The sequence below is a fragment of the Suricata suricatta genome, chromosome 16 (genome assembly GCF_006229205.1).
Source record: "Suricata suricatta isolate VVHF042 chromosome 16, meerkat_22Aug2017_6uvM2_HiC, whole genome shotgun sequence".
Lineage (NCBI taxonomy): Eukaryota > Metazoa > Chordata > Mammalia > Carnivora > Herpestidae > Suricata > Suricata suricatta.
The window spans coordinates 4300421-4322747 of record NC_043715.1 but is presented as its reverse complement, the minus strand read 5'-3'; the positions used below and the strand labels follow the sequence as shown (position 1 = coordinate 4322747).

Here is a 22327-nt window from a genome sequence, read left to right as displayed (position 1 = left end):
CGGCCAGGCGTGTTTGTGTGGCCCATGCGTCGATGTCTCGTGGACGCTACCCCACTCGGGGGCGGCAATCCGTGCTCTGGGTCTGTAGTTCCCTGTTTCGTGCGTTCCTGTTTTCTTCCCATTTTGACCAACTATTTATTGGCAAAATGCCTGCCGTCCAAAGAGAAACCGTACCGCTGCCCAGGAATTAAGAATCGCCCGAGTTTAGGATCAAGCTCTTAGGGAACACTTAGCTGCAAATAACAGAGGCACAGCCTTGGAAGCCAACGGGGGCAAGGTCGCTCCCCACGGTGACAAGTCCGAGGGAGGGACGGCTGAGGGAAGAGGGAATCCCACGCCCCCACGATGCGCTCCAGGACCCAGACAGGTGCCACCTCGGCGCCTCCCACGGAAAGAGAACACCTCTCTCCCTCCATGTCTTTTTTAAGGTTAAAGAGAATGTTTCCCCAAAGGCATTCCTGCCTCACGTCTGCCCCTAAATGCCTGTGCCTGCAATAGTCCTTGGCAAGGGGTCCCACTCCTCCGTGTCAGACGCCCTCAGCCGCCCTGGACAGCAGGGTCTGCTCTAAGCTCACATTCAAGGTCTGTCTGGTGCGGCCCATTGGGTGATGTCATTCACCGAGAAAGTCAGATGGGATTCTGCCAACCTTCTGTGCGCCCAGCCGACACTCCCCGCTCGGGGCCCAAGACCAGCACCCGTTAGCCTGGCGCTCAGGGCCATTCGCGTGTCACCGCTGCATCAGCGGCTGCGTGGTGTCACCGTTAGGAGGGGTTCTGATCCCCTGATGGTGATGTCTTGCTTCCGATTCACCTTCAGGGTTAGGTCACGCGCCCGGTGTCTGGGCACAATGCAGGGTGCGCTCATCAGCACCCCAGCTCTGCCCGGGAAGTGGCCTCAGAGCGCTCGAAGGCTGTTGACATTATCAACGGTTTTCCAGAGGGAGTCTTTCTGCCTCTAATCAGCCCTCAAATAATCCCTCCCGAAACCAATGCTGTCATTTCATTATCCCTTCCCTTTTATGGGCCCTTAGAAATTGTCATCACAACCCAGCGCGTGATTCCAGAAAGAAACTTTAAATACTACCTTAAGTTTAAGGGCGTGTTATGCAGAAGAAAACCCAGTTAACTTTGATGAGCTGTGGGTACTCATCAGAAGAGTCATTTCTGGAAATTTATTATGGTTGTTTCTTTTAATGGTTCTCCCTCTTGGAAATGTCAGGAGACCACTCAACTGATTCTGCCCCAAAATCCCATCGAGGTCAAGGATGAGCCCGACTTCTTGGTGGATCAGGAGCCTGAAATACAGATCACAAAGCTGGAAGTGCTTCAAAACCGTGTCCTGCAAAGAAGTCAGTCTCTGATTTGTACCAAACCCGTGGTCACTGGGCCCATAAGAAGAATCTTAGAGACGCAGACTCTTTTGTAACCAGCTGTCAAGGTCAAGCTGCCTTGTTAGCAGAATCCGCCCCCCCCAAAAAAAAGGTTTATGATCGCCACAGTTCTGCACTGGGCGTGTGCGAGCCCTCAGCACTAGAGCCAGACCTCCTCAGAATCCTTTTGTGAAGAGGTTGATTACATGAAACATACATTTTGCCTGCATCATCAAAAGGAAACATAGTAAGATTCTTTCAGTGGGTCAACCTCATTTTCTCACGGCAGACCGGGCTTCACGAGGATCTGTGACCCAACTCTGTCTTCCCCACGATGAAGAGCAGACCCCGGAGGACCCCCCTCGGCACAGCTGAGCCAGCGTCTCTGGAATCACTGACAGAAAATTTCCCTCACCATGAAACCTGCCAGAAATTTCTTGGGCTTATTCAAGCGTGTCTGTATTCCTGGACGATCCTAGAAGAAATTCACTAGTAATGCTTTAACAAGTAATGCTTTAGGATCAATTCAGTTCGGTTGGTGTGGTCAGTTCAGAACTTACAGGATCTCTTTTGTACTAAGCAATATAATAAACTGGGCAAGAATTCTTCGAAACAAAATTGACGTGGATTATCTGCTTTATGCCACATTTAACAGCGTTGAAATGTGAAGCGTTTTCCTCCTTGCGAACTAACAACTGGTCCCTTCTGGATTTGATAACTTCTTGAGATGACTCTGCAGTCAGTCTTGGTCTTGAAAGGTTTACAATGGCATCCATTCGGGTCACTTAGAGCGCTAACTACATTCATTCTTCTGCATTCTACTGATACTCACGGTCCGAAGTTGGTTCTTAGAATGGGTGTTGGTTATGCCTTGGACTTAAACAAAACATACAGTCAGAGACTGTCCTCCTCGGAGACAGGCTCCTATTTACGGCAGCGCTTCTTAAAATAGGGACTCCAGGCCAGTGGCGTCAGCATCGCCAGGGAACTTGTTAGAGCCGCAGGCTCCCAGGCCTGCCCAGCCCTGCCCAGCCCTGCCCAGCCCTGCCCAGAGACCCTGGGGGTGGGATCAGGCAGCTGAAGATTTAACACAGCCTCCAAGGGGCTCTGCTCTCAGTCCAGTGTGAGAACCAGAGCACTAGGGTGTCAGCCTCGCTCCTGTTGTCCAATACTTTTGGGCATCAGACTAAACACAAGAGCCCTGGCGCGCTGATCAACATGCATTCCTGGCCTCTTTTCTAAACCCTGATCCAGTGTAGACGGGGCAGGGGCTGGGGCTCCCCGTTGTTGGTCATCACCCCAGTTTGTTGTTTTTATATGTGTTTTTTGACACACAGAGGAGAACCACAGGCGGATAATCCCATGTTGAGTCACTCAAGCCTCCGCACGGGTCCTAAGGTAATTTACAAGGAATTGATTCTTAATTACCCAGAGCAGGCGGGCATCCGGCTGGAGCCTGACCTTTCTGGCCCGGTGAAATGAGGTGTGGGCCCTCCAGCCCAAGGAGCCTAGCGTGAAGAGCCCTTACACCATGAAGACCTGAATCACTTTAAATCAATTTGCTTCTTATTAAAATGTACTTCAATAAAAAATCATTTCAACTCTTAAGCCACAAAAGGATATCCAACCATTTAAAGCTTCCTGAGCGTTTCAGCTGATTAAAAAGGTTTTAAAGAGCATGGTAAATATTTTACTAGCAGAAGTGATTCGATAAGGAGATTATTTATTAAAAATGAATAACTTATTAGCCATTTATCTCTATTTTCGTGCACATGCACACTCAATCTGGACACAGCTTCTATTTCCCAAAGCAGGCGAGCCTATAACACGAGGGTTGATAATTCTGTAATATGTAGATGTATTGAAATAGCGTTTAACTTAAGAAAGTAAGATTTTACTCATAACAAGCGAGAGATCTGTGACATTACATTTTAAAAGAAATTTGGGGGGCACCTGCAGGGCTCAGTAGGTTAAGCGTTCGACTTCAGCTCAGGTCATGATCTTAGGGTTCGTGGGTTCGAGCCCCACGTTGGGCTCTGTGCTGACAGCTCAGAGCCTGGAGCCTGCTTTGGATTCTGTGTCTCCCTCTCTCTCTCTGCCCCTCCCCTGCTTGTGCTCTGTCTCTATCTCTCAAGAATAAACATTTTAAAAAAATAAAAGAAAAATTGTGGAGAGCTTTAAGGATAGTTTCAGGCACTTGAAAAGAAATCACATTTGCTGTTTTGAAACAAAGATCAAGTTTCCCATTTATCTTTTGAGGTATCTTTCCTAAAGAAAGTCACTAACACCGGACTGACTTTTTTTTCTCTTAATGATAGAAAGGAAAGCATTTTAATGCTTGAGCCCAAACTGAAGGCATCGAGTTCAGTATTTATGGTCAGATATGTTTTGACAATAAAAGGAAATAGAATCCCTTCCTCGGCAAGCAGTGGCTCTCAAACAGCCGAAGCAGTAGGGGTGTTCAACGGCCGCATGCGATGAGAAGTCCAGAGGCTCCAGGGAGACGTCACGATTCAGTCCCGCTCACTCCTGACTCCAGGCTGGCTGCCCGGGCCCTCCGCCGGCTCTGATGCCCAGACAGGAACCCCCAGGCATCACACCGGGGGACACCCCAAACCCCCCAAGCTGTTCGTCTCTGTCCACCCCTGTTCAAGTTGTGTGTGTGAAGTTGTGTGCTCCCAACAGCTATATCCATCCAAGTCCTGACCCCCGGTAGCCTCAAAATTGGCCTGTGGAAAGTCTCTGCCGATGTACTCCGGTTAGGGTGAGGGCCCGCCGGGTTTCCACGGGCCCAAGTCCAGTGCCTGGGGTCCTTTTAAGAAGAGAAGAGACACAGAGACCGACACGGGGCGAGCACCGTGTGACAACAGGCTGAGCCTGGAGCGAGAGGTCCACGCGCAGGAGTATCCAGGGCGGCCAGCAGCCTCCCGAAGCGGGGAGGGAGGCAGGCACCGGGGCTCCCTCCCAGCACCCCCCAACCCCACCGACACCTGACCCCCGACCGCGCGCGGGGGGGGGGGGGGGGCCAGGGTCCGAAGCTCCCAGGCGGCGCTCACCGGTTACGTGGTCAGGCTTCGGAACTAACGGTGTCCAACAGTTAGAAGAGCTAACGGGGCACTTCCGCAGCTTTCCTGGCAGCCGAACACGGCCTCTCCTCCAGGGTAAGTGGCTGAAGCCCTGCCACGTGGCTCCGGGAAGGATCCCGCTCTCCCAGTCAGAGGGAAAGAAGGGGCGGGCGCTCACTCTTTCCCCCACTTTCCCGTGCTTGAACTTGGACAGGGCGCAGAGCTCAGAGCCTCTCTAGGGCCCGAGACCGCCGGTGTGGAGGTGACACAGAAGAGGGGGGAGACGGGTCACAGCCAGGGGGCCCAGGGTGTCAGCGACTGGCTGAGGAGCAGGAGACAGCCTCTCCTGGTGAGGGCCACTGACGAGATTCAAGAAGGGACGGGATGGTGGCACCCCGCCCAAGCCGACGGCACCAGGCTGGCCCCACCTTGGTGAAGCCACTGGGTCCCCAGGTACGGTCCAGAATGGCCACGAGGTCATTGTCACTGAGGAACAGAACGATGAAGGAGCTCCCTCTGCTTGCCAGTCTGGGCAGCGAAAACTCTAGCCGGAAGGCAGTTGGGAGAGCAGCCCACGGACCCCTTCCGACGTACCACCTCGGACCCTGGACCTCCCCTTGGGTCCCGCACGCCCTCCTCCCCGGCAGACCCAGAAGCTCAGCGCGGGCGTTTACTCCCTCGGCCCTGTGCGCAGCCCCCTGCGGCCGGCGCACCTCCCCTCGGGTACTTATGCTCTTCATCAATAATATTAATACTATCAGGCTCGAGGCCAAGCTGGGGTGCTGCCCCGCTAGGACTCCCGCAAAAGGGAGGAGTTACAGGAGTGGTTGTTCGGGTTCAAGAAACAGAAGCTCAGGCAGAAAGGACCCCCGTGTGTCCCCCGGGGAGAGCAGCCGTGGGCTCGAGGGGCGTCCCGGCGGCAGCAACCCCGCACCTGTCCGGGCTTCCTCCAAGACTCCGCATTCCCGTGCGGGGATGGCCTTGGCAAAGTAGTTCAAACGGGGGGCAGGGGGCCCTAAAACAACAGAAACGTGCTGCCTCTCGGTTCTGGAGGCTGAGAACTCCAAATCGGGGGTCTGCAGCGCCTGCTCCTTGCCTCTAACCGCACAGGGGGGCTGCGGCAGTGCCGGGGGTCCCCAGGCTCTGCCCCGTCCTCTCGTGGCCTCTCCTTCCCGCGTGGCAGCGCCTCTTTACGTGACCTCCCTGTGTGTCTGCGTCCACATCAATAGCTAAGGACCCCGGGCCCCGGGCCCACATCGATCCCTTACAGGTCTCACCTCAGCGGTTCTATCTGCCAAGACCCTACTTCCCAGCAAGGTCACATTCACCGGTCCTGGGGCTTCAGATCTCTATATATCTTTAAATGTTTATTTTTAAGTTTTAAGTTAATTTATTTTTGAGGGGAGGTGTGAGTGGGGGAGGGACCCAGAGAGAGGGAGAGACGGAATCCCAAGCAGGCTCTGCACCGACCCGTCTCGGGCCTCGAACTCCCGAAGGGTGAGATCCTGACCTGAGCCAAAGTCCGATGTTCCCACGACCGAGACACCCAGGTGCCCCCAGACCTCCGCATCGCCCACACCCGGCACAGAAACGCATTTATCTGACACCCGCTGGTTTGCTTAGTGACGTCAGAGAGGAGCAGTGCCCGCCCTCGGGTTCCCTGGCACCCCGCATCTCAACCCACCGTCACCGGGGCTGAGCTGTCCTTGCTTTCGGGGCAGATCTCCTGCACAGCCCTCCCCCTCCCTCCCGACGCACGGTCAGTCCCACCTTGACCTGTGCTTGGGGTCCGCCGCTGGTCTCAGAAGCTCTGGACAGCCCTCTCTCCTCCGGGTCCTGGGGTAACACGTTCAAACCCCTCAGGGTGACGGGCTTAGCATTTTACCGCTGGCTTTTTTTCCCCCAGATTATATCTTTTTATTTTTTTTATAATAGTTTATTGTCAAATTAGTTTCCATATAACACCCAGTGCTTCTCCCCACAAGTGCCCCCCACCATGACCGTCACCCCCTCCCCCCCCTTTCAGTCCATGGATCGTCTCCAGGATTCAGTAGTCTCCCTTGATCTGTGTCCCTCCTCTTCCCCGCTCTCTCTCCCCCTTCCTCGCCCCATGGTCCCCTGCCAGGTATACAATGGAGTACTACATGACCAAGAGAAAGAATGATATATGGCCATTTGTAGGAAAGTGGATGGACCTTGAGGGTGTCATGCTAAGTGAAATAAGTCAGGCAGAGAAGGACAGATACTATATGTTTGCATTCATAGGTCTAACCGCTGGCTTTTTAACAAAGAAATTGTAACTGGTATATCAAGGGTTGATTGGGTTTGGAGAAATTAAGATTTTTTTTTCATAAGTAAGTAAATTGGGAATTAAATTAGGTCTAAAATTCATTTAAGGCTTCTGACAACTTGTTTGCAGGAAGTAATTACCCCGGTGTTGGTGACTTTAATATCAGAGAGAAGCCTCAGAGGAACGCGCTGTGCAGAAGAAAGAAGGAACCGGTAAATTCGAACTGAGAATTTATCCTCCCCAACATTTTATTGTGAAAATCTTTTTTTTTTAATGTTTATTTATTATCAAGAGACAGAGAGAGACAGAGCATGAGCAGGGGAGGGGCAGAGAGAGAGGGAGACACAGAATCCAAAGCAGCTCCAGGCTCTGAGCTGTCAGCACAGAGCCCAGTGCGGGGTTCGAACTCACAAACTGTGAGATCATGAGCTGAGCTGAAGTCGGAAGCTTAACAGACTCAGCCCCCCAGGTGCCCCTCCCTTGGTATTTCCTAATTGCTTGATGCCTGAAAGGTGTCTTATTATCCTTAACAAACCCCTGTCAGCCACACCGGAGTTTATGTTAATGAGGTGATTTCTCACAAGCTAGTTGCCCGGGGAAGCCACGGAGAGATCAGAGGGTTGCAATTTTCAGTCCCACGCGTAGCCTTCCAGGAAGGGAAGCGCCACGGGATGAATCCCCACCGGTGTCCACGATTTAGGCAATCATCCCTAGGTAATGGAGCCTCCATAAAACCCCACAAGAGGCCCGCGTTTCGAGAGCTTCCAGAAGAGTGGCGGAGTGGGCGGTCCGTGCCTTTCCCCAGAGCTCGCTGGCTGCGTCTTCTCCACTTGGCTGTTCACAGGTCAGTAAAATGTTTCTCTGAGTTCTGGGAGCTGCTCTAGCAAACGCGGTGAACACGGAGGGAGCGTCGGGAAGCGCTGGTTGGTAGCGGGTAAGGACAGAGGCACAGGCGGGTTTGCAGGACTGAGCCTTCACCTGGTGGTGGGGGGCGGGGTGGGGTCTGCAAACCGTCTCCGGGCAGCTAGCGTCTGTGGGACACCCAGCTGGTGTCCAAGAATTGCTGGGTGTGGAAAAGCCCCACCAGAGTGGGGATTTTACCACCTCCCACCAACACATTTCCCCATTTGGTGCCCGTGGAATGTGTCCTCAACCCCCCCCCCCCATCCCCCCGCATGGTAACCGTTTATTCAACCGTTAGGACCCAACTCATCTATCCCTTTAAGACAAAACTAGCCTGGGCCCTTGCAAAGAGAGGGAGCCTGATTCTCTTGTGATCCCCAAAGTATCTTCAACGTGGGTTTATTTTAACACCACACCGTCCAGAACCTGTGTCTGGTTCTCCCAATCTGAGAGACCCTGGGGTCTCCTCTGATTCACCTAGTCCCCTTCAGTGCCAGGCACAGGTCCTGGGGCGAGGCAGGCATGTAGACGACAGGAAAACGGTCCGCAAGAAGGCTGGCTGGAACTCTCTGGAAAGAACGAATCAGATCACAGCAGGATTTAAGTTCAGGCTGCCTTGTCCTTGTCACACCGTTGGCGTCCTCCCCGCAGGCCAGCAAGATGGACGCACATCTGGTGGCCCTCTTTCCCTGTGGGAGGAAGGACTCCCGGGACTAGGGACACGGGACAATGTAACACATCCAGGTGGCTGGTAACCCCCCCCCTCCACCCGACATTGCCTGATAAACTCTGAGCTGATCTCCTGACCCACCAGGAACCCAATGACGAGTCTCCTTTTGCTCAAGACTCATTTTAGCCTGAGCCCTCAAGCCGATTCGTGGCTCTGAAAAGTTAGAGGACATTTATTAAACACCCACTGAGTGCTAGGCCCTCCACCAATGAGGCTGCAGCCTGGCTACTCATTAGAACCACTTGGAAAACGTTTACACAACGGTGCTGCCCCGCCCCCTCCAGACGTGCTGATTGTATTGTTCTGGGAATATTGCCAAGAGCCTCAGTATTTTTCCCACCCTTCCCTCCTCCAGTTCTGTGCTGCCCATCAACGGATGAATGGATAAAGATGATGATGATCTGTGTGTGTCACACACACACACACACACACACACACACACACACACAGTGAAAAGAACGGAATCTTGCCCTTTGTGGAAACATACATAGGTCTAGAAGCTATTACGCTAAGTGAAGTAAGTCTGACAGAGAAAGACAAAAGCTGGTGATTTCACTTAGAGGTAGAATCTAGAAAACCAACCCCAATAAAACAAACAAACCGCTAGATACAGAGAACAACCCCGCGGCTGCCAGACAGAAGGGCAGGGAGCGAAGGGGATCAAAAGGCATAAACTTCCAGCTGTAAAATAAAGACGTGGGGCTGTGGTGCAGCACAGGAACACAGTAATAAGGTGCGGCGAGTCTGTGCGGCTACGGAGGGGAGCGGGGTTCACCAGTGACCGCTCTGTCATGTGTACCTGTGGAATCCCTGTTGTACAAACGTGATATTGTACGTCAGCTATAGTTTCACTTAAACAAAGAATCCCTGCATTAGGAAATAAGACGCTTCACCCCATAGGTAAGGGAAATGCCAGACGTGCCTTCGGGAAACAGCCCTGCGGGGGGCGCCACGGCTCCGGGTTCGAGGCCCTGATCCTAGCAGCAGGACCAGCCCCACCATTTGTGGGGCCAGCGCAAAATGAAATGCGAGGTCCTTTGTTCAAAAGCTACGGAGAGTTTCAAGATGGCCACAACAGAGTAGGGCGTGAAAAGGCGGGGGTGGGGTTCTGCACTCCAGGAAGCCGACCCAGCCCCACCGCTCACAAACTTGGGGAAGTCCTTGGACCCCCTAAGCTCCCGCCTTGGAGACAAGATCGCAGCAAATCCCGCTGGGGTGGGGGTGGGGCGTAGAGACCAGGCGGGGACCCGGATGTGCGGTGCTGAGGGTGGGGGCTTGGGTACCGTTCAGTGGCTGAGGGAAGAAGAGACACCGGCCATCTGGGGTGAGCGGAGGCCCTGCCTCCAGCCGCAAATTGAAAATTGAAGGCTGTCCACGGTGCAGGAAGTCCCGCCCCGGGCGAAGAGCGGCCCCAGACCCCTGGCTGTGGCCAGCGGAGGACAGCGTCGTGTCACCGAAGCCCCAGGCCAGGGGCAGTCCCCCAGATCAAGGGAGCCGCTTGCCAGAGAGCCTGAACAGTTTATTCGCAGTTCTCAAAACGAAAGCAAACAAAGACCCAAATAGTCCTAGGAACCACTGACCTTCAGGGTGAGACTAGGTTCATAAACGGGTTAAAGCAAAGGGCACATGGCCTGCGTGCAACCGGGGCAGCTAGAGCAGTTGCGTTCCTGGGACCCAAAGCCCCTCCCCCGCTCTTCTGTCCCCAGGCTGAGGCCCTTCAGAGCCCTGCCGGCTTTCCCAGGCCTGGGATAATAGACACCTTCCTGCCCACTGTTGCCTGTAGTATGTACGAGGGCCCAGAGAGCTGGGCATTTTTACAGCTTCTGTTTCTAACAAGATGAATAAACAACACTCCCAGAGCTGTTTGTAGGACAAGCTGGCTCCCTCTACCCCAGGGCCTTTGCATGTGCTGTTTGTGTTGTTGGAAATGCTGTTCTTCCACTGCACTCCCTTCCTGGCTGACGCCTATGCATGCTTCCATCTCAGCTCAGCGTCACCTCCTTGGGGAGACGTTTTCAAACCCTGCAGACCTTGCCAGTATCCTTGTTTATTGCTTTCATACCTTTCAGAGCTCTTGTGGTATATACATATATCCGTGTGGTTATCAGATTAATGTCTTTCTCCCTTACTAGACTGTGAGCACCAAGAAGGCAGGAACTCACCACTCTGCTCACCACTGACTCTCCAATATCCTGGACACTGCCTGGCGCACACACACCCACACACCCACAAATATGTATTTATTGAATGAATGAATATGCTTGCCCAACAGCTTCTAGACAGAAGCAGAGCTGGCATTCGACCCAGATTATCTGACCCCAAGTCACCCAACTTTCCGCTTTATCTTGTTGCCAAATACGAGGCCATGTCCATTACAAATAGGATAAAGAAGGTCGTTTTCTTCTTTTTCAATAAAATTTTCCGCCGCGTTATCCTGTCCTGTTTTCTAGAACCCATGCAAAAAACATGAGCCGGCCGCTCTGAGACAAACCCCAGTTTCTACTTCTTCTCTGCCTCAAAAATGTTAATAAATAAAAAATGTTATAATAAATAGATGAACTAGACAAAGAAATTGTTGAAAGTCGGGGTGGGGAGAAGAGGCTATAGGAGTCTAGGGTCCCGAAGGCACACAGGATTCTCCTGGTCATGGCCGTGCTCGAGGTGGGGAGTGGAGGCACAGAAAGGTTAAGTGACCTGCCCCAAAGCACACAGCCTGTTAGTCCAACGCGCATCTCCTGTGTTCCCAGGCGCATGCGCTCTCCCAGCCAGCCCTGCGCAACCACGCCGCCCGCCGCCTGCCCCGGGGAAGGACTGCTGAGCGCACAGTCTCATTTGAGGACTCTTCCAGAAGAACCCCTGACTAAGGATTTGCTAAGGTGTGTGAGGTGCCAGAACCACGGGGGGCCTGAGAGCTGGACCGCTTGGGGAAGTGGCTGGCACAGGGCGGCTTATCGAGCCAGCGACCACCGTGGGCACCCGGGAGCCTACTGAGGGCAGGCCAAGGTCATGGACACCACGAACGGCCGTACACGGTGTGGCTTGGTGGGACTGGGGCCCGCGCTTCCCTCCCACGTGGTCTGGTCGGGGTCACCTCCACCTCCAATTTGGGACACACGGTGGATGGGTCCTTCCCACCTGCTCCACGCGGACTAGGCCACGTGACTTGCTTGGCCAATGGGAAGGGACGAAGGTGGTGCGTGGAAACGTCTGAAACCGCTCTGCTGCTTCTGCGCAAGAGGAACACGGGGCAGGCTGCTTGCGTCCCCTCCCCGGGAGCCTCGGAACCGAGCTGCTGGCCCGTGCCGTGGATGCTGCAGGCAGGTGTGCGCGTGCGGGCAGGTGGGCACTGGGAGCAGGTGTGCGTGTGGGGGCGGGTGGGCACGGGAGCATGTGTGCACGTGTGGGGCAGGTGTGCGCTGGGGGCAGGTGGGCATGGGAGCAGGTGTGCGCGTGTATTTCGTTTCCGGCAAGCAGTCAGTAACTTAGAATGATCGCGTGAGAGCCTGACTAACGTAATCACTGCCGAGAAATCATCTCGGGTGCCCGTTTTCAATGTGACTCTGGCAAAGTCCCCTCGTGACCTGCGTGGGTCACGTGAGACAGTCCCCTCTGCTTTCAAAGATGGCCACGCGGCCATGGCAGGCCAAGCAGCTGCTTTGCCAGGTGTTGATTCCAGGCTGGGAAGATGGGCTCTGTTTCTCCTTCTGGAAATGACGAGCTGCAGGGGGAACGAAGGCTTTAGGGCGGGGGGAGGTCTCAGCGGCCACACTGGGTCTTTGCGGGAATTCTTTTGGGTCCGGGACACCGAGCCTTATTTATTCAGAAGGCGTCCGCGGTCCAGGGCACAGGGCATACAAACCTGTCAGAACATGGAAGCCTATTGGAGACCTGGAAGAAAATGGTATTGACCCCAAAATACAGAAGGGAAATTACAAAGACCAGCCTGTGTTTATATAAATATCTACAAAATCTGTCCTTATGCCGCCTTTATTAATGGTGACAGTGAGCGTTCACAGGATGTCACTGCATTTGCAAGTAAGTGCCCGGCTTTGTTTTCTCGCGTCACAAGGGTCCCCAAGGATTTGGGTTAACCCCTGAGCCCACCTGGCCGCTGTTAGCTGAGCGACTAGTAGTGAAATAAATCAGGAAGGCGTCTGCCGTGAGGAGGAAGCAACCCACCTGATGCTCTGACGCATGTCATATGGTTTTCTCACGACATTCCTGGGCAGGGGAGACAGGGTCAGGTCCCATGTATCCACCCCTCAACCAAATACCGGTAAAGACAATGAGATAGGTTTTACCCATTTAACCAAACACTCTGTGCCCACCAGCATTTAAACACTATAATATTAACTCAGTCCTCTTACAGCCCTGTAAGCTGGATATAATTACCATCCACATTTTACAGATGAGGAAACTGGCCCAGAGAGGTTGCAGTACTTGGTCAAAGTTGCACAGCTTTGTAAGTGGAAAAGCTGGGATTTTAGCCCACGTTACCTGACTCCAGAATTTACCTCCACACCCTACTGCCCTTCGATGCCCTTGATAATGCAGAAGCCAGAGAGTTAGGAACAGCTTTTCTGGGAGGGTTGAGGGGGGCACATGACTGCTTTGAGGCCAGGGTAGGTGCTGGAATGAAATCCAGATGCCATAAGGGAAAAGAGCAAGGATGGATCCGAGTGGGTCCCAACAACAGCCCCTCTCTTCTCCCTCCTCCCTGCTCCCCTCCTCCCTCCTGCCATCCTTCCTCCCCTGGGGATGTGCTGGCATGAGGCGGGCGACTGAAAAGCTAATAATTCCTCTTTCCCACCTCGGTGACCCTCGGTACCCTTTCTGCCCTTCCCTTCGCTCTCCACTTCTCGCTCTTTGATTTGTGTCAGCAGGTGACTTTTGCAATGTCAGCCATAAATGGATTACGAGAAGAAAATCTTTTGTTTAAACAGAAATTCTAATTTTCTGAAAGGCGGTGAATACACAGTCCAGAATGCATTAGAGATCAGCAGATCTTGTTTGCCTAAAAGCATGCTTCAGTTTCTTTATAGAAGCCGAAAACAGCAGCCCTCACTCCTTACCAGAATCTTCTCTGGGTCAAAGGGTTGGTCTCACCATTTCACTTTGCGTTGCTCAGAAGATGCTGAGCGTGCCTGCCCAGGTGGGAAGCCGCATGTCATGGCCCCGGTGGGTCACAGGCTCGCCCCCTTCCCCTGGGCACTGAGCGGCTGCTCCCCTGCTTTCTACCACAGCCGTCCAATCCCTTCAAACAGATGCATTTTCAAGGTTGAGGATGAAATACAAATGGCCTTTATGGGAGGGAAACGCCCAGGCCTGGGTCCAGGAGAGCTGAGCCCAGGCCTGGGAGAGCCCCGAGTGGGTGTCTAGGTTTCCATGCTGTCAAAGGCGGTACGTCCTCCCCAGCACCCCTCACGAGAGGCCCCAGCAACAGGCCAGGGAGGGTCTTTGTTGAGATGTTTCAGGGTCAATGTCACAGAGACCCACCACGAGCACATAAGCAAGAGAGGGGAGTTTACTATAAAGGGGCAGGCAGCATTCCAGTGACAGAACTCCATGACATGTCCCAAAACCTCATGGCTTACCAGGATCATTTCGTTAATGCTCCCAGATTCTGTGGGAATTTGGACAGGGCACCTTGGAAAGGGTGTGTCTTTGTGTCCCAGAGGGCCTCTGCCGTGACGGCATTCGGCATCTGGTGGCGAGGACCTCACAGGGACCCTCAGAGAAGCGCGGACGCGTCGCTTCTCCCTGCAGCCACGGTGTCTCTGAGGAGGCGTCCCTCAGCCCCAGCTCCGGAAATTCACTGCCATCTCTGCACCGAGGCCAAGCTTGTGGTGGGCTGTTCCCAGCTGGTGGCGGAGCGTGGCAGAAACACTGAGCCTGCCTCACTGCTGGAGAAGCAGGGCCCTCTGACAGGTCACCTTTGACTCACAGACTCCCGGATGGCTCCGCCAAGCCTCCCTGACCAGTTGTGCTGCAGGGACGCAAAACTTTCCCCTCCTGGGCGTGGGCTACATGGAGTGACAGCCTTCCAAAGAGCACAGGACGGAAGGGGGGAAAGTGGGAAAACCTAACCGACAACACGTGAGCCAAGCGACCAAGGTCAACATCAACATTTAAGTCATGTTGCTAGTGTGCACCCTGGATGTGATGGATGAGAAAGACACTTAGCCTCTGAAAGTCTTTGTCCCAAAAACCATGACCAAACTCTTTATCTTGAGAATGACATCAAACAGATTCTAGGAGAGGAGCGTTCTACAAAAGAACCAGCCGGTACTCCTCAAAGCCACCAAGGTCATCAAAACAAGGGGTGTCTGAGAAACGGGTGGGTTACAAGACAGTGTATTGTGCTGTGAGAGCTCGCCCAAGGGGACCTGACCTAGCCGGGTGGGGTCACCTGGGAACATTCCCTGGAGCCGGAGGAGTTGGCCGGCAACCCAGGCTGGAAATATGGCTGCCGTTGCTGGCCATTGTGCACGGAGGCTCTGCGCGGGAAGGGGCTTGGGGCTTCCAGCAACTCAGAGAAGGTGTCCGTGGCTGGAGCCCAGCCAGGGAGAGGGTGCTCCGAGTAAGAGCTGGAGCACTTTTCGGGGAACCAATGACCAAGAGCCGCATCAGGCCTTTCTCGTAGAAGACGCAGAAAGCCATGGACGGGTTTTGTTGTAGTTGTGGTTAGTTAAGTAGGGATTTTGTTCTGTTTTAATGTGCAGTCGGCATACGGTGTTGTATTTGATTCGGGTGTACAATACAGTGACCCAGCACTTCTGTACGTTACTCAACACTCATGATAAGCGTGCTCTTAATCCGCACCACCCCCAGTTCACCTGTCCCCCCGACCTGCCACCCCTCTGGGAACCACCAGTTTGTAGTTAAGAGCCAGTTTCCTGGTTTGTCTCTTTTTTTCTTTGTTTTCTTTCTTAAATCCCACCTCTGAGGGAAAGCATATGGTGTGTGTGTTTCTCTGACTGACTTATTTTATGTAGCATAATACCCTCTAGATCCAACCATGTTGCTGCAAACGGCAAGATTCCATTCTTTCTTTCTTTTTTTTTAATGTTTATGTATATTTGAGGGAGAGAGAAAGGGACAGACAGGGAGACAGAAAATCCCAAGCAGACTCCACACCATCAGCACAGAGCCCAATACAGGGCTCCAACCCATGAACTGTGAGATCATGACCTGAGCCAAAATCAAGACTTGGATGTTTCCCCAGCTGAGCCACCCAGGTGCTCCAAGATTTCATTCTTTTTTATGGCTGAGTAATACTCCGCTGTGTACCTACCATATCTTTACCCACTCATCTGTTGATGGACCCTTGGGCTGCTTCCACAGTTGGCTCCTGTAGGTAGCGCGGCTGTAGACATAGTGCTACACGTAACTTTTTGAATTCGTGTTTTCATATTGTTTGGATATGTGCCCAGTAGTGAAATTGTCATATGGTAATTCTGTTCTTAATTTCTGAGGACCCTTCACCTGTTCTCCACAGTGGCAGAATCACTTTCCCACCCACAGTACACAACGGATCCTTTTTCTTCTCATCCTCGCCAAAACGTGTTGTTTCTTGTGTTGTGGATTTTAGCCATTCTGAAAGGTGTGAGGTGACATCTCATTGTGGTTTTGATTTGCATTTCCCTGATGATGAGTGATGTTGAGCATCTTTTCATGTGTCTGTTGGCCATCTGGATGTCTTCTTGGGAGAAATATCTGTTCATGTCCTCCACCCGCTTTTAATGTAAAAATTATTTGTTGGGTGTTTTTTTTTTTTGAGTGTTGAGTAGCATCAGTTCTTTATATATTTTGAATACTTGTGGCATACGTCATTGCAAATATCTTCTCCCATTCATTAGGTTGCTTTTAGTTTTGTTGATTGTTTCCTTTGCTGTGCAGAAGCTTTTTATTTATTTATTTATTTACTTACTTTTTTTTTAACGTTTTTTATTTATTTTTGAGAGACAGAGACAGCATGATCAGGGGAGGGTCAGAGAGAGAGGGAGATACAGAATCCGAAGCAGGCTTCAGGCTCTGAGCTGCTGTCAGCACAGAGCCTAACGCAGGGCTCGAACCCACAAACTGTAAAATCATGACCTGAGCCAAAGCCGGACGCTTAACTGACTGAGCCACCCAGGCACCACAGGAAGCTTCTTATTTTTAATGTAGTCCCAATAGTTTATTTTTGCTGTTTCCCCTTTCCTCAGGAGAACTGTCTAGAAAGACAATGGTACAGCCAATGTCAGAGAAACTACTCTCTTCTAGGAATTTTATGGTTTCACATTTAGATCTCCAATCGGAGTTTATTTATGTGTGGTGTAAGAAAGTGGTCCAACTTCATTCTTTTGCATGTGGCTGTCCAGTGCTGTCAATGCCATTTGGTGCAGAGACTGCCATTTCCCCATTGCATATTCTTTCCTTCTTTGTCAAAGATTAACTGACCATATCATTGTGGGTTTATTTCTGGGCACTCTATTCTGTTCCTTTGATCTATGTGTCTATTTTTGTTCCAGTCCCATATGATTTTGATTACTATATCTCGGTAGTATATCTTGAAATCTGGAATTGTTAAATCTCCAGTTTTATTCTTCTTTTTCTTTTCTTCTTTTTAAAATATTTTTTGAGAGAGAGTGAGAATGAGTGAGGGAGAGGAAGGGAGGGAGAGAGAGAATGAGAGACAGAGAGAGAGAGGGAGGGAGGGAGGGAGGGAGGGAGGGAGGGAGAGAGAGAGAGAGAGAGAGAGAGAGAGAGAGAGAGAGAATCCCAAACAGGCTTCATGCTCATCACAGAGTGGGACACGGGACTTGACCCTGTGACCCTGGGATCATGACCTAAACCCAAATCAAGTGTCAGACACTCAGACACTCAACCAACTGAGCCACCCATGTGCCCTTGTTCTTATTTTTCAAGATTGCTTTGGCTATTTGGGGACTTTTGTGGTGCTATACAGAGTTTAGAACTATTAGTTCTAGTTCTGTGAAAAGTGCTGTTGGTGTTCTGATAGGGATTGCACCGAATCTGTACGTCAATTTTGGCAATTTGGACATTTTAATGATACTTTTTCTTCTAATCCATGAACATGGAATATCTTTCCATTTGTGTCGTCTTCAATTTCTTTCATCAGTGTTTTATAGTTTTCAGAGTGTAAGTCTTTTACCTCTTTGGATAAGTTTATTCCTCGGTATTTTGTTATTTTCAGTGCAATCAATAAATACAAATAATAAATGGGGTTATTTTCCCCAATACTTCATTATTGCCATTGAGAGGTTTTAAACTGAGAAGGAACATGTTAGGATTTGTGTATTTTTTATAGCCTCCCTGAGTGGAGAAGATACGGCTACTGTAAACATTAGGTGCTCTCCTATAAGGAAGTCTCAGACTCCCGGTGCCCATGACACTTCTTCATTTTCAATGTGAACCTTGGGAAACCTGGGTGGCTCAGTTGGTTAAGCGTCTGACTCTTGATCTTACCTCAGGTCATGATCTCATGGGATTGAGCCCTGTGTCTGAGCTGTCAGAACAGAGCCTGCTTGGGATATTCTCTCTCTCTCTCTCTCTCTCTCTCATTTACTTGCTCTCTGTCTCACTCTCTCTCTGCCCCTTCCCCACATGTGCTCACTCTCAAATGAAATATACTTAAAAAATAAAAATAAGTGTGAGCCTTCAGAAAGGGGTATCCACCTTCCCCATTAGTAGCATAGTATGAAATTCCCCCAGAATAATGACCCCCATTTTCTGGGAGTATTTTCTATCCCCACCAATGACTTCACTGAATGTTCCAGTCCTGAGAACGTAGAATCCATTCAGCCCAATTTGGAGGGGGGGGGGAGTTGCTTTCAACCAATTCCATGTTTAATAAAATTATGCCGCTTAAGATTTCAACTTGATTGAATTTAAAATATAAATGTCTAGGTATAAAGTAAAACATAATGGCTTTCATTAAAGCATCTCTGGTCAGAAGCCCAGTTCAGATTTCATGTGGTTTCACGTCTGCTTTTCCTGCTGACTCATACTTTCCATAAACAGCTTCAGAGACGATAAAGCCTGCATTTATCAACAGGGGTCTCACCGTCCTATCTCGATGAATACAAGGAGAGCATTATCACGGTTACTCTGCTCTGAAGGAAAAGTGGCCTGCCAATTTGTGTTATTACTCCAAAAGGAATTCTATAATGAATAAGCCCTAGAAAAATCATGAATTCCCTGTTCATATATGCTCTAGCCTCATAAGTACTTTGAAATTGCTCTGAGCTGTTCTTTGATATCCTTCAGAGCCATACTCTTTGCTATAAACCTTAAACTTCATTTGGAGGCAATTTAACCTTCAATTTACACACAAACTTTTAAAGAAAACTGGGCAATTTCCCAAAGCAAATTACTGCTGAAATGTGAAATAGCGGCTCACAAACACGGCCACTTTAAAATTGGTAAGACAGCACTGAAAATTAAGATAATTTGCATTTAAACTAACTGAACAATGATTGATCAGGATTTTTGTTGGTTTTTTGATGTTATCATTGGGGCTTTTTTTATTGCTTTTCAGATTGTTAAATATTTTCTAAACGTTTATTTATTTTGAGAGGGGATGGGACAAAAAGAGAAGAAGAGAATCCCAAGCAGGCTCCACACTGTCAGTGCAGAGCCCAGTGTGTGGCTTGATACCATAAATCATGAGACCAGGACCTGAGTCGAAATCAAGAGTTGGATGCTCAACCAACTGAGCCACCCAGGCGCCCCTCAGATTATTAAATATTTAAATGGTTGATGATCTCTCGTGTTGGGAAAGGAGTGAATACTCTCATGAAAGTCAATGAGATACAGATTGCTACAGCCTTATCAGGAGGTATTTGTGGCTGTCATTAAAATATTCAGAACCCAATGGTTATGACACTAGAGAAAACTTAACCACATGCAAGGAGACAACAGAAATGTGCCCTGGTAGCCCTGGTTGCAAGAGGAGAAGATTGGAAACAGCCTAAAGCCCAGCAACATTTCAATGGAGAATCATTCACATGCGTTCAGAAAGGATGGGCTGGACCAGTCAATATTGATGATGATTGTCAAGACACATTGTGGAGAATGTGGTAGGAAATGAACGAAACTGGAACTCCTGTCAAAGAATGCCCCCTCCCCAAAGTAATCTTCTGTACGGGTGTGTATGTAGGCAGCTGCTTGGAAAGGGTCTGCCTCTGTAGAGCCGAGTGGACACTCAGTGAGTGAATAATTGGACTAACACAATCGACATTCTCTATTTGGCATCAACCTTTTGACTTTCGTTCATGGCATTTTCAAAAACACAACGTATTTTCAAAATCTGTGAATGTGTTCCCTGAGACAGGGTGACTGGTCCTCAGCGTCCCCCATGAGGGTTCCTCCCAGTGCTGCCCAGCATGGGGACGTCTTCACCTGGTCTAGAGTTCACTCCGCTGTCCATGGTGCTGATTCTCAAGCAACCTTCTGCCTCTCGGTTGGTGGCTGTGCTCATGGAACCTTTTCTTCTGCCCACCCCTCTCCCTTTCCCTGATTATGTCTTTTACCCTTTAGATGGGAGTCTAAATGTCCCATCTATGGAGAAGCCATATCAACCCCCAGGATAGGACAGGCCAGCCTGTGATAGGTGCCCTGATGGCACTATGTCCCGTGCCTCTTCGTGTTCGGCATGGCTGCAATGATATAACCGTCATGTTGTTAATTATGTTAAACTAAAAAATGCTCCCAACTTGCAGAAAATAATATAGTAGGCTTATGTGTGGACCGTCTACACTTCCATGTTTCATTTATTCAGTACCTTTCTGTCCTAAGACCCATGAATTATACAACCTCTTTGTATTCCTGTTTATTGGTATTAAAAGTGGGGCTCATACTATTGAACTGTAAGGTTGTTGTGAGGATTAAATATCTTAATACTTATATCACTTAGGACAGTGGCACAAATGTGAGCTCTTATTACTGATTGTTATTATTAGACTCTGCGCTACATCAGGGCAGGCACCCCATCCATTGTATTGACTGTGCTGAATTGCAAATTATGACCTCAGATTTCTCACATCCCAATACCGGCCCCCGAGCAATGGGATTTTGCCACTCCTCCCATCTAGACATGGGGTCCTAGCTCACCCGCCTTTGAATCTGGGTTGGCCTCATGGCTTGCTTTGATGAGTAAATGCTACAGAACCTGATATCCTACCATCTTGAGGCTAAACCTAAGAGTGCTTGCAGTTTCCACCTTCATTCTTGTAAAATGCTGCTCTCTAAAGAAGCTAGTCTAGTGTAACCTCAGCCGGAGGAGAGCGGACACACCCCACCAATGCCCAGCACCAAACACCATGTTTGTGAGGCCATATTAGGACTTCCAGCCCGGCTGACCCTCTCGCCATGTGCCCTGGTGAGTTCAACAGAAGAATTCCTAGGCATCCCACAGAATCATAAATAATAAGACATCACTGTTATTTCAAACTAAGTATGGTTACTAAGTATTCGGGTGACTTGTTACTCAGCAAACACTAGCTGACACATCCCCACTGTTTCTGTCATGCCTAGCACAGGACTGGCACTAGTGAATGTTCAATAAATATTTGTCAAATGCATAAGAGAGGCCATGAACAAAAGAAACAATGAGTGAATGAACGAATGAGTGGAGAGGAATGTGAGAGATGCACATTTGTTTATTGGATGGTTCTTTCCACGAAATAAGATGACCAAGTGACAATAACCATGATTGCTTTAATGGCTGATTTCAGAGAGGGGTGCTAGAAAGGGAAATGCGATCAGACATAATCTTCCAATCACATCAGACCAACTTCTCATGTCTTCTCTGTGGATTATAGAAGGACACCCAGATTTCAGATGCAGGTACCCAGACAGTCTTAAAAGCTAAGCTGTCCATTAATATATTTCAGGAAATTAAGCTCAAACTGGTTATCTCAGTTATTAGTAGAGCAGATATTTCTTCTGTCAACCACAGATTTTTTTTTTAAAGTGCCATGTGGAAACGCTGACAGTGATTTGGACTCTGGAGTGCTTTAGTTTATCTTTACTGTGTATAACAGAAATCTTAATTTTACACTTGTAAAGTTCTCCTTGCTCCCGAGGCAAAACCAGAAGGCAAAAAATCTTCAAAGCCATTTAACTGTGTTCACGTCTTCATGTTGGATTTCAGTTTTCAAGACAGAGTTGAGAAGACAAACAGATTAATTAATTCAGGTGTCACAATTGTAATTATCTAATTGGCTTTTTTCCCCAGACTTTCAATATTTTTAATTCAGCCAATAGTTAAGTTTTGAAGATTTCTGTGGCATAAACATTTGTTAATCAACTACCATAAAATGTAGTTTTCTTTTTAAAAAATGATTTCCTGGGGCTGGCAGGGAGGAAAGCAGGAAGAAAAAATTAAATGGGCCAGGATTCTCATTTTTCATGCCACAGAGTCAATAAGTAGTCCCGAGAGTTAAAACGTGGAGCCCGAGAGAAAGTCAGTCGCTTTAGCTTCTGTAATTTTCATAATCTTTTTTCTTAACTTTGAAGGGATGGTGGATTTGTTTCTCCTGATTGTGGGGGGGTGATGCATGTGCAGGCATGTGTGTGTGCGCGCACGTGCGAGTGTGCGTGTGTGTGTGTGCGTGCATGGCCAGCGATTGGCAGTTTCTGTGATTTCAGATTCTTATTGTTGAATGCAAGTAAAATCAAATGTTTTCTCATCAAATATAATATGTATAGTAAGATACTCCATTTTTAGCAAACCTTGTTATTGGGTCTTAATCCATAGCTCAGAGACCAGATGCTGGCCATGGTGCTGATTTGGGGAGCGGGTGTGAGGGCAGTTTTTTCTTTGGCATTATTCTTTGCACTTATACACGTTGTTCAATTTTTTAAAAGCACTAACCATGTATCACCTTATGCAAACTGTAAAGTTACTTTTTATATTTATTTTTTAATTTTTTTAACATTCATTTTTCGGAGAGAGACAGAC

At 49.6% G+C, this 22327-nt stretch overlaps 1 long non-coding RNA gene across 3 annotated transcripts in view; it reads left to right on the top strand.

Moving 5' to 3' along the window:
- Positions 1-4451: 4451 nt before the first annotated feature.
- Positions 4452-22327, top strand: part of LOC115280934 — a 22451-nt gene continuing 4575 nt past the window's right edge. Inside the window, exons 1-5 of one of the 3 annotated variants that reach the window (XR_003904000.1) lie at positions 4452-4531; positions 6855-6937; positions 7440-7569; positions 11106-11679; positions 12182-12327. This is a non-coding gene — a long non-coding RNA (uncharacterized LOC115280934). Of the gene's footprint in view, positions 4532-6140; positions 6277-6854; positions 6938-7439; positions 7570-11105; positions 11680-12181; positions 12328-22327 lie in introns of those variants that run through there. The other 2 variants (XR_003904002.1, XR_003904001.1) reach the window with 2 other exon arrangements.